The 12,858-nt window shown below is 36.8% G+C and overlaps 1 protein-coding gene across 1 annotated transcript in view; it reads left to right on the plus strand.

Annotated features, from left to right (window-relative positions):
* Positions 1-2,486: 2,486 nt before the first annotated feature.
* rasgrp3 (RAS guanyl releasing protein 3 (calcium and DAG-regulated)) overlaps positions 2,487-12,858 on the plus strand; it is a 43,913-nt gene continuing 33,541 nt past the window's right edge. Inside the window, exon 1 of the mRNA XM_048191162.1 lies at positions 2,487-2,726. The gene's annotated coding sequence lies outside the window, so the exon portion shown is untranslated. The remainder of the gene's footprint in view (positions 2,727-12,858) is intronic.

Raw genomic sequence — 12,858 nt, forward strand, 5'->3', positions numbered from 1 at the left:
GCTAGGTGGCGCCCGCGGGCAGTACACTCTGTTTTAGAGTGATGACTCAGCACTCGTTAAGAGTTGAACAAAATAGTGACAAGTGGATGAAGTTTTCAGGTGTTCTGTGCAAGCAGATCACGCCCCCATTGACTACCATAGTAGGAAAAAATACTATGGTAGTCAATGGGGGGCGATATCTGCTTGGTTACAAACATTCTTCCAAATATCTTCATTTGTGTACAGCAGAACAAAAGAAATATATACAGGTTTGGAACAACTTGAGGGGGAGTAAATGATGACAAAATTTTAAATTTTTCGGTAAACTACACTACCGTTCAGAAGTTTGGGATCGGTACGATTTTGTTAATGTTTTTAAATGTTTTTTTGTCACATGATCCTTCAGAAATCATTCTGATATGCTGATTTGCTGCTCTGGAAACATTTCTTATTTTTATCAATGTTGAAAACAGTTGTGTATTTTTTTTTTCAGGATTCCTTGATGAATAGAAAGTTCAAAAGAACAGCATTTATCTGAAATACAAAGCTTTTGTAACATTATACAATACCATTCAAAATAATTTTTATTTTTATTTTTTTGAAAAGAAATTAATTTTTTTATTCAGCAAGGATGCATTAAATCAAAAGTGACAGTAAAGACATTTATAATGTTACAAAGGGTTATATTTCAAATAAACACAATTCTTTTCAACTTTCTATTCAACAAAGAATCCTGAAAAAAAAAAAAATTGTACGCAAATATTTTGTACAATTGTACACAATAAATGTTTCTTGAGCACCAAATCAGCTTATTAGAGTGATTTCTGAAGGATCATGTGACACTGAAGACTGGAGTAACGATGCTGAAAATTCAGCTTTGCCATCACAAGAATAAATTACATTTTAAAATATTTTTACTTTAAATTGTAATATTTCACAATATTACTGTTACTGTATTTTTAATTAAATAAATGCAGCCTTGATGAGCAGATGAAACTTCTTTTAAAAACATTAAAAAATCTTCCCAATCCCAAACTTTTGAAAGGTAGTGTATATTTGTGAGTTTTCTGGAATAATAAGCCACATGTACCTACTGTATTAGCAATGGCAGGTTGTCAATACAGTCAGGACTCATATTGTAATTTCTCTTCGTGATATAGTTGTTATCAGGACTCGGCTTGGATCTCTTGTTCCTGCTTTGTTTTTGTTAGAATTTTTTCACGTGGCGGCCGCTCACATTTGATGCCCTGTGAAGGTGAAGTATGTAGTTTCTGCGACACGTGGCACCTAGCGGTACTTCAAAAATAAAGCAACCTTGCAAACGGTCCTTCCGTGTGTCGCTGCAGCTCATACGGACGGTGGGCGCTTGTGAACGCATGCCTCAACAGGTAGAAGTAGTAGACTATGAAAGACAATAGACAATAAAAGGTCCAATATATGAGGAATACTTTTAGCAGTGTTGCTATGTGTCACGAGTAAGCAGTTAAAGGTGCTCTAAGCGATGTCACGCGTTTTTAGGCCAAAACATTTTTGTCACATACAGCAAACATCTCCTCACTATCCGATAGCTGCCTGTCCCCTGAACACACTGTAAAAAAACGCGGTCTCTGTAGTCGCCACAAGCTCCGAAAACGGCAATAAAAACAAACTGGTCCAGCCTGGACCACAAAACATAATAAACATGCTCCAGCCAATAACCGACAAGAATGATTTTAAATACACATTCATGACTGTTTCAGGAAGCACAGAGGGGAGGGGGAGGAGGAGGAGGAGGAGGGAGGGTCTAGCTAGCCTCTGTTTTGTTTGACAACACTTCGAACGTCAACAGGAAGTTACTCCGCTCAGGATCACTTATAGCACCTTTAAGTAGGCAACACTCTGAGAGATAGGATAAAGTATTTTACCACCAAAAATGTTACATACTTAAGCTTTTATATTACTGTGATATTGAAATGTTGGTTTTGTTGCTAGGCTTACATTGTAATGGATCATAAAATAAGTATTATGTCCACAGATTTATTTTATTTGATGAGTTGTTGTGATAATTCATATAGTCAACATGGTGATTATAACCCTGATATAAATAAACCAACCTTTATTCATTTTGTACATAGTAATACCATGGTATTATCTGATGTACCACATAAATGTGAAGGTACAAATACCAATACCAATGCATATAGTATGTATGAAAATTGGTATTGGTATTTCTACTATTGTACTGTGAATAAATGTATACACATTGTACAGTGTATAGTACTGATGATTATTATTTGCCAAGATAAGCTGAAGGACAATCCAGCAAGGATGCTTTCTGCTGCTTGTTATTGTTAATACACTGTGTGTGTGAGTGTGTGTGTGTGTGTGTGAGAGAGAGAGAGAGAGAAGTGGAGCGGGAAGAAAGGTACAGAATGATTGTTTGATGGAGCGAAAAGAGACAGAGCGAAGGGAAGTGAGGGGTGGGACTGAGTGAAAGAGGGGTGGAATTGAAGGGGAGGGCCAGCGAAAGCGAAGGGAGGAGAGAGGCAGCATGCATCTGTGTGGGGTCAGTATCACATGCTTGGCTCTTGCACACCACACTGTTGTTGATTGTGTGCGCTTTGATCTCACTGAACAGTGCATCTGACATGCAGTGTGCTCTTTCTGTCTTTCTTTCTTCTTAAGGGAGGCATGGACTTGCAGAGACCTATGCTGCATGATTCACACCTATGCTGAGTCAAAAGAGCTCCAGTGATTTCCACTGGCAGGTAAGATCTCTTTCTTTTCATCACCTTACAGACTGTCATTCGTATTTAAAGCCAGTGGTTCAGTGGTTATACACAAACTAAAGATAAACTTTGACATGTTGGTTTGCTTGTGCAGTTTACACATTGAAATGTGTGTGGTCTGTAGTCAGATGGTGTTATTGTGATCATCTGAAGAGTTACAGAAGGACACTTTACACTCTCAGCGCAAACATGTTGCAGTCAGAGAGATTTGACAGAGGAATTCCAAGGTCGCAAACTTTTCTTGTGCTGTATCGTGTTGTGTTGTCTCTTGTGCGGTGTGTTTGTGAGATAGTAAAATACAAGCCAGTGAGTGAAACACTGATATTCATTGGTCAGTCCTGATGGTCAGTGTAGTAAGATAGTAGGTCAGTCTGATCATCATGTTTTGCAGAGAGTACACTAGTGTGATTTTGTGAATGCGTATATTTAAAATTGTTAGATTGTGTGTACGTTGTTTTGTTTTAGCTTTGGGGATGAGGTAATATTTTTCTATAATCTAAAATTATATATATATATATATATATATATTAAAATGTCTATTAATTTTGTACTTTTTTCAGTTTGTGTTAGTCTGTACTAATAATAATTAGCATATATAAACATGTCTGTGTGAGTGTAGCTCCTTAAAACATATTTATTTGAATTTATGGATGTGTATTAACATATACACACACATTTCTGCATAGCACTAGGGTAACATGGACTTAAAATTATTATGGTTAAGTCATTTTTGTCATTGTACAATATGTATGTGTGTCTGCATCTGTGTGAGAGAGAATTAACATAATGCTGACTTTAGTCAGTTCACAACTTCACATTGCAGTCTGCTTAGATGTTGTATTGCAAATGTTGTAGTAGTTTCAACTTTTGTTCATAAGTCACAGGGACGATCGTGGCCCAAGGACATCTACGTTCCCTCTGAATCTCACTCGCACACATAGACACACACTGACTCTTTCTTTCGAACACATGCACACATGCTTTCTCTCTTTCGGTTGATCTCAGTAGCTCATTCTCACTGGTTTTATTAACCATGTCCGTGTTTCACGCTAATGCATTAATGGAAAAATCACAGTCATCGTTTCATCTAGTTTTCCATGAAGCAAACTGCTGAGAATAGGTCATGTATATCCCAGCATTAACCTGTGGTTTTTAACCTGTTGCTTGTAAGGGCCCAATTCAGAGTTGGCTACAGGTCTAGTGTCTCTGTAAATGACTATATTTGACAAATGTGACCCTGGACCACAAAACCAGAGATAAGTCGCACAGGTAAATTTGCAGCAATAGCCAACAATACATTGCATGGGTCAAAATTATCGATTTTTCTTTTATGCCAAAATTTCCTACCGTAAATATATCAAAAATGTATTTTTGTGAGTGGATATGCATTGCTAAGGACTTCATTTGGACAACTTTAAAGATGATTTTCTAAATATTTTAATTTTTTTGCACCCTCAGATTCCAGATTTTCAAATAGTTGTATCTCGGCCAAATATTGTCCTATCCTAACAAACCATACATCAATGGAAAGATTATTTATTCAGCTTTCAGAATACATATAAACCTCAATTTCAAAAAATGGACCCTTATGACTAGTTTTGTGGTCTAGGGTCACAAAAAAACAAAACTCGTTTGGGGACAAAATGAGCCAAACTTAATCTGACAAAACCTCTCTTTGGTGACATAAATAGTAAAGTAAATCATTTTTTTATGTCATTAAATACAGTAAATAATTATAATAAAAAGTTATTATAATCATTTTATATAAAAACAATAGAAATCTCATGTTCGTCAGTATTTAGATGCTTGGTAATGAAGGTAATAAAGGAATCTTGTTTTTGTTTTTTTCATCGCTTTGCTCAGTGTGCTGGTAATCTGTGGGTTGGATCAGCCAATAGTAATATTTAAGCTCTGTTAACACACAAGCGCTGAACACACACACACTCATTGACAGAACTGTTGTTTCTGCAGTTACACAGAGTCTCTGATAGCAAGTGCAGGCAGGTGTCTGTAACATGGATGGTCCGTGCTCATTGTCTCACCCCACTACCTTACTGTCTCTCATATGCTGTCTCATTTTTTTTTTCACACTGCCAATGGACTCTGTCTATCTCTATACCGTCGCACTTATCAGTATTATTTGCAGTGTGATTGTGAGCCATAGCTCCTGTTTCCAGTAAAATGGCAGGCTATTTATAGAACAAAGTGTTGATGTGTGTTTGTGCCCTGCTGCGTATGTGCTCGCATGTCTGCGTTCTGTCCATATCAGAGTGATTCTGGACTTGCTTTGCAAAATATATTGACATTCAAAGTTTTTCTTTTGCTGATACAGCCAATATGTGTGTGTTTTTTAGAGTGACCTGACAGTGGCTGTTTTCTACTAAATGTAAACACACATTAATTTAATTAAAAACCCTTCTTTTATTGGTTTAAGTCAGTGCAAATTGCTGTTTGCAACACATTTTTCTATTTAAATGTTACTTTGTGTACCAGAATAGAACCAGACCATATGCTCGCTTGCTAAAACAGTGCTTTAATTGCTATTTGGCTATTAGTTAACATTATCCAATAGCCCACACGGCCTGCATTACGTCAGCGGAAAAAGGAAAATAGTTTCTATGAAGGGGTAGGCTATATTTTTGATTAAAGCGATTGAAAAGAGAACTTTTTTATTTATCTGGAACAACATGCACCAGTTAACATTCACAATGCAAGGAAATAGGGTCAATTTTGATTTCCTCAATATTCCACTCTATAGGCTTCCTCTTTCTAACTAGAAATGAGGTACCAAAATTCACACACTTTCTACAATTGAACCGGATGGCAGTGAGTTACAGCTAAAAGCACTTAACTCCCATCAAAAGTCTTTTCTGTCCTGCTGACCTCACATCAGAAACCGTTTGATGGCTTATCCTGGATCAGTCTCTCAGTAGCTCTATTACAGCTGTCCTCGATTCGGTCAAACGTTACTGCCTATGTCATGTCGTACGAGCATAATGCAGTGCTTTATTTATGCAAAGTGCAACTGTAACTCTTCCTCATATTCAAACAGCATGCATGAATTCACTCAATCACACATTAGCTACTGCATTCATGAGGGTCTAAAAATGTCACACGGCCTAAACACGAGCTACCTCGTCGTAAAGACACAAGTGAAGTTTTTATCAAAAGTCTTTGCACCGTGTAATATTACCCAAGACTTTCACAGCATTTGAGAAAAGTTACATGGAAGTGTTTTGTAAGTGTGAAGCCTGGATAAATGTGTTAGTCATGAAACAGAACAAAACAGTCCTGCTGTGAGCAGTTCAACATTTCACTTGGACGTTTCAAGGAATTTCTAAGAATGTTTCTTTGAAATCCAAGTAAATGTTTGGTAAATGGGATTCTTAGACAAGAGCGTCATGGTTTCATCAGAGATATGACCTGAAATCTTCCACTGATTTTCATGTGACACAAACCTCAGCCACATACCAATCATCAAAAGAGGCTATATACTTAAATAATTCTGTCTTTTCAGGGTGATGGAATGTCATTACTTCATGAAGAGATTTCAGTCGTTTTGTCTACTGACACAGCACACATCAGTAACAATAGCCTAATGCTAACGTTCAACGCAGTTGTTTAAAACAAACACTGAGAGAGTGTGAAACAAACTGTGTTGGCGGAGCAGGATATGTGCTCATTGTTTGTGTTTAGCCGGTTCTTTTTTAGGCTTGAGGAGACGAAACAAGATGGTCTGCATCCCCTTTGAATGAACAGGAAGGAGGACAGAAAAACAGCTGCTAGTGTCACACTCACACACACAATGCACATGCACGCTTAGAAAGAAAGAGAAAGAGGAAGGACAAGGGTCCTTCAATGTAGCTATGGCCCACTTTGTCATATGATGATGAAGATTCGTTGATGACGTGAAATCAGTGTTGTGTTCTGCCAGAATATTGATATTAATGCTGGAATTCAGTTACATAAAAAAAGCTCGGCCTTCTATTGTACTACCAAATTTAGCATTAATAAAACACTGAAGTTCTCAGATATGTATCAACTTTGTCCCAAATGTTTCTCCTATTCCTTAGGTAAAATATAAACAGCAACAAATGAGTATTGAGTGGTAAAATGTATGTGATTTATAAAATCAAATCATGTGGTTTTAGATGAATTTGATGAGAAATCTTCTGTAACTTGGCAAAACTTGTAGGTGTTGAGACAGTGTTGATACAGCACTTTTCTAAACCTCCAGTAATTTGATATATCTCTTCTAGAGTCTATTTCTCAGGAGAAAATTCTGAGAAAAGATGTTGTGACAAAAGACATGCTCCAGTGTAAAATTGTGTTTTTGGACATATTATTTGAAGTACTATATAAATAACCTTTCAGTACCTTTGTATCTATGTCAAAGCACCATGCTTACGTTTTGTAAAAGTGCCTAAATTGTAAATCCAAGAACACAAGAATCCGAGAAGGGGTTCTTAAATTCTTTCATCATAATGTTTAATTTCATTTAATGATCCACCCTGGTGCTGAACACAGCTGAGAGTTATAAATGTATCTCACTGTATTTCAGTCTTGAGGTAAGAGATTTGATCATTCAGTGGTTCTGCAAGACTCACCTGAAACTCGAGTTAAATTCAGTTGCATGTTTAGTGTTGCCAAGCCATTACTTGTGCAAAGCTCTTCCGTTCTGAAACTTGTCTTCACCCCTGTACTGTTGCGTACACAAACCACAGACAGATCGAAGAGCTCGTACCTCACCCAGACCCACTAAAACAGGCCAAACGGGGAGATGGGAAAGTGTAAGCATTCGAAGGGCATACTTGACGGGCTTCAGGGTGGGTGATCTTAACTGTGAGTAATTCCTGCCCGTAAATATCGGCAATTGAATGACAGCCTGCTGGGTGGGAAGTCCTATTGTCTTTGAATAAATTCTCCTCACTATGGTAACCAGAGGGGCTCGTCCCCTCAAAGAATGGAAGCTGGAAAAATAGCTGGCTCTGAATTTTTGTACGTGGTAGTCATATTAAATATATCTGGCACTCATTTGAATAGTGGGCCTTTGAAACAAAAGAGAGAGTAGAGAATTGGGGTTGTCCATTGTTTGACCACACCGTTAATGTCCCTCGCTTTTGTTCAGGCTGAGAGTTTGATGTATTCCCAATTGTTTTGTCACTCTCAATTGAGATCAGATCAAGGTCAGGCTGTTTATTGAAGCTATAGTTACTTGGGTTTGATTATTTTTGGGGAGGCGGAAACCACGTGACGCAGATCCACTGTGTGTCTATGACATCCTGTTCAAAAGCCACTGACTGGAAAAAACAACCTGCCTTTATTTAACCCTCAGTAGCGAGGAGAAAGAAAGACACTAATGATAACACTCCTGACTATTGTCTCTCGCTCATAATCTTTTTCTTTCCCTCGCACCCCCTTTCGCACACAAAAGGACAGATCGGTGGTCACCGCCACCCCTCCCGTGAGTGTATTGTGACGGGGTTCCTGTGTGCCGGGCTTCAGTTTACGGTGTGTTTGGGAGTATTTTTAGCCTGGCAAAGGGACGCCTGCTACACAGACAGGAAAAAGGCCAGAATAGAAGGAAGTCCATTCGCCTTTTAGACAAACAATCCCTTCATCTGCATCAGTGAACTGTGGGATAGAGAGAGAGAGAGAGAGAGAGAGAGAGAGAGAGAGAGGCAGAGAGAATGAATATTTCTCACATTCTCTAGTGCCACATGGTGTTCGCAGACCTTCTCGCAGAATTTCACAATGTTGGGGTCCAGAGATCTAACTCATGATATTCGCTGTCTCATTATTACAGAAATTATTCACTTCCCCTTTCTCTCTGCATATATAATGTTAGTAAAAAGTTTTAGTTGTAAACAGTTCATCTTTTCATTGCATTCCAAATGTATAAGCCAGAGAAACAATTCAATTCAAATTTATTTCTAGTGCTTTTTCAAATAATAAATATTGTTCAAAATATTGTACAGTAAACTTTGAGAGCCCTAGAAATACATTTATATATATATAAATCTCTCAAATTGGGACCACCCAAAACCCAACTGCGGCCCCCAGTTTCTAAACCCCTGGTTCATGAGACAAACAAGAAAACACTATATTTGCCATCATTGATCTTATCAATCTTAAATTTTGGTTGCACTGTACTACTGTATTTTAGAACCCATCTGTCATCTGCTGCAGTTACCAAAAGCTATATGAAGACTTCAGATGCAAAAGCCTCTAAGTGCCATTTGAAATTTTCTTCTAAAATTATCATTTTTATCAAGCTTGTATGTTTATTTTCAGTTATTTCTCTTTAATGGCAATGAAAAGGACCAATTAATTGGCATTAAAGTGAAATTACTGAACCTAAACATACAAGCTTGATAAAAATGCTCTTTTTAGAAGAAATGTTTTGATGGCACTTAGAGGCTTTTGCATCTTAAGTCTTCATATATTCAGTAACGGATTCCTCCCTTTTATCCAGATTTTGGATTGTGAGGGAAAGCAGTTGCGAAGGCCAGATGCATTCCAGACTTTAGACTGAGTTATAATTTTGGTACTTTTCAAATGTGTCATCATGAAATATCTGAGTTTGTCTAGTTCCTCATCAGGTCAGATCGTCTTCCTATCTTAAAGAGATGTCAAAATGGACCAGTCATGTTCTGATTTTACATTAACTTTTAAGTGGGTTAACATCAGCATGGCTTTTTAAAAATGGATGGTGTTGGGGAAGTTTCAGCTCAGTGTGCGGAACAAGTGACACGCGCTGCTTTATGAATTATACACATCTTTTGTTCCTCTGGATAATTACTTTGTTTTAGCATTTTCATATGACAATTTCACACAGACTCTAGTTCCTGCATGGTCCCTTTGCAGCGTGTGGCAGGATGTTAGCAGCTCTGTTTCAGAAAGAGACTTGTTCCTTTTTAAGTTGTAAGCATGAATGCTGTACCTTCCAGTGCTGGAGAGTACCTGACTAAAACCTTTTTTAGTAGCGTGAAAGTAGTTACACTGGTTTCAGACTAGTCTATTTGTAGTGTTCCTGTAGCTCAAACAATAGAGCGCTGCGCTAGCAACAACAAGGTCATGGTTATGATTGAGTTCAGATGAATGTATATGCAATGTATGTCTCTTTGAATAAAAGCATCTTTCAAATTCATAGATGTAAAAATAAATGTCTAGCTTTTCCAGTAACAAGCTACTTTTTCCAACAAGTTGCAGTGGAGCATGATTAAATATCACATTGAAAATGAACAAGATGAGGCAATAATCAAGTATGCTATATCCTACATTTTGTTAGTTTTACTTGTTCACAGATTAATGTTAACACTCTTTTTGTCAGATAAATACTGCTGTGGTTGTAAAAAAAAAAAAAGACCTCATATTGCATCATTAAATAGTTTCTGCATAGTTAGCGGACATTTTGTTTGTAGCATGTGTAGCTAAAAGGCTAATTTTTTTTTACTGTTGTTTGAAGGGATAGCTCTGTTTATTATTTACTCATCCTCGTGTTGTTCTAAGCCAGTATGACTTTATTTTTTCTGTGGAACATAAAATATTATCAGAAATGTTTCAGTCAGTGGTAACCAAAAGTGTTTTGTTATCGACATTCAAGACTCAAGAGTAAATGATGACAGAATTATCATTTTTGGGTGAACTGTCCTTTTAACTACTTGAAATTATGAGTAGCTTGTAGTTTGGGAAGTCGAGTTTCAAAGTAGCTTTGCAAACACTGCTACCTTCTTATCTTCATCTATTCAAAACCCTATAATTAATGTACTGACAGGATGATTCGTGGTTCAAAATTTGACTGAAAGATGTAAATCTCAAAAGTACACAGGTTGGGACCCTGATTTGATTTGGAGCTGCTGGTGGTGTTGTGTTTTGGGTTTACTGGGTTTATCTGTAGTAAATCAGGCTTTATAGAGCGACTGTCAGAGATAATCGGCTGTTGTCTCTGTGGGCTGAAGCTTTAGATGACCGTTTGATAATGAGGTTGTGGAGAGGTAACTCATTTACTGATTGCAGGTCTCTGGCATTGTGTGAATGGTTCATTTGAGCAAGATGTGTGCGTGTCTTTGTGTATGTGTTTGTGTGCATGAGAGCTTTCTTTCTGCGTGTGTGAATGTGCTTGTTTGCGTGCACCTATGCGTGTTCGGTCTTTGTTTTCTGTATTAGCAGTGGAAACTCTGAGAAAGCACTAAATGTGTGAGTATAATGTGTGACAGTTCTGTTCTGGAACATCAAAATGTCTTTCTGAATATTACTGATCACACTGATGTCAGAGAAGAGAGACCAATCAAATTCTTTTTATGTTGGTCAGGTCAGTAAAGGTTTTGTAAGGGCACTCTACATCAGTTTTAAAGCAATTTAAAATGTAATTGTTACAATATATACTGTAGAAGGAGGTCACATGATTATTAGTCCATGTCCATTTCTTAACCAAATTAACCAAATTACGGACAGAGGTCTAGACCTGGATTAAATCCAAATTAATTGATTTGACACTGAAGACTGGAGTAATGATGCTGAAAACAGGAATAAATTTAAATATACTGTATTTAAAATATATCACTGTTTTTCTGTATTCTGTATCTTCTGTTTTAATCAAATAAATACAGCCTTGATGAGCGTAAGGGGCTTCTTTTAAAAACATTATAAAAACTTACTGATCACAAACTTTTGACTGCATTTTTATCCACAGAAAACTGGAGACCCAAAAGCAGCATTATACCACTAAAAGGTGCATTTCAATGCACCAAAGAACTGGCTTAAATATATTTAAACAGGAGTCACAATCACAGGAAAGTAATCATTTCAAAGATTTCATTTGGTCCATTCACCCAGGTTTACTTACTGTAACTCAGCCAGTGATTGTTAATATTCAAATGAGTCATTGTAATCAAATGCTGCATCTGTTTTTAATGATTCGTTTTTGTATCTTTTTGTTATTTGTGATTATATATGACACAAAGCAGCAGTCTTGGATATACTTTCAGCCTTATTGTAAAACATGGTATGGTTGCCACCTTGAAAATTTACAGTGAATATTCCTGGCAATTCATAGCCATACAACATATTGAATAATGTACATGTAAGTTATGATTGTTCAACTATCTGGAATTTTTGTAACTTTCTCTCTATGATTACTTGATATTTTTCTCCTGTACTATAAAAATAAATGTTAAAAAGGACAAAAATACAGAATTAATGCTATTTGTAAAAGAAATGCCTGCATTGAGGTTAAATTTCCTCCATCAGTCTTAAAGGATTAGTTCACTTTAAAATGAAAATTATCCAAAGCTTTATTCCCCCTCAAGCCATCCTAGGTGTATATGACTTTCTTCTTTCTGATGAACACCATGTTGGGAGCTATATTAATAAATATCCAGATGCATCCAAGCTTTATAATTGCAGTGAATGGGACCAACGAGTATGAAGCTCAAGAAAGTGCATCCATCCATCATAAACATACTCCACACGGCTCCGGGGGGTTAATAAAGCGATGTGCTTGTGTAAGAAAAATACTCATATTTAACAAGTTACAAAGTAAAATACCGCCTTCTGTATTCAGCTTACGAAAAAAGCATAACTGACATTGTGTCATTTTAAAGTGAACTAATCCTATTATGCCTTTTTTTAAATATTACCTTTCATGTAGTTTGTAATATATTGCTGTTTGCATGTATGTATAAGGTCTGTATATGTTTTAGTTCTAGATCAAAGTTCTTGACAAATAAAGATGTTGATTGCATTTAAATGCATCCTCATAATGTGACTATAATGGGATTTTGGCATTATTGCGATTAAACTTTACCTCATGTAAATGCAATACTTCGATCAAATGGACGTGATTAAGCTCATAATCATAGTAATGTTGTTCATACAACTTCATGAATAAACTCCATGACATTATTCTGAAGTTTTCTTTTCTCTAAAGCGCTAAACTCTGTCAACACAACTCTTTTGATCCATATCTTCATCTAGACGGCGCGAAGAACAATGATGCAACGGCAAAAAGATTTCAATGTTTATCAGGGCGCCAAATAATATCCAGTACACATGCATACTGTATCTGAGTGTGGTATAGCAATACTAATAGCAATGATAATTGCATGTA

This window comes from Megalobrama amblycephala, linkage group LG5 (genome assembly GCF_018812025.1).
Source record: "Megalobrama amblycephala isolate DHTTF-2021 linkage group LG5, ASM1881202v1, whole genome shotgun sequence".
NCBI lineage: Eukaryota > Metazoa > Chordata > Actinopteri > Cypriniformes > Xenocyprididae > Megalobrama > Megalobrama amblycephala.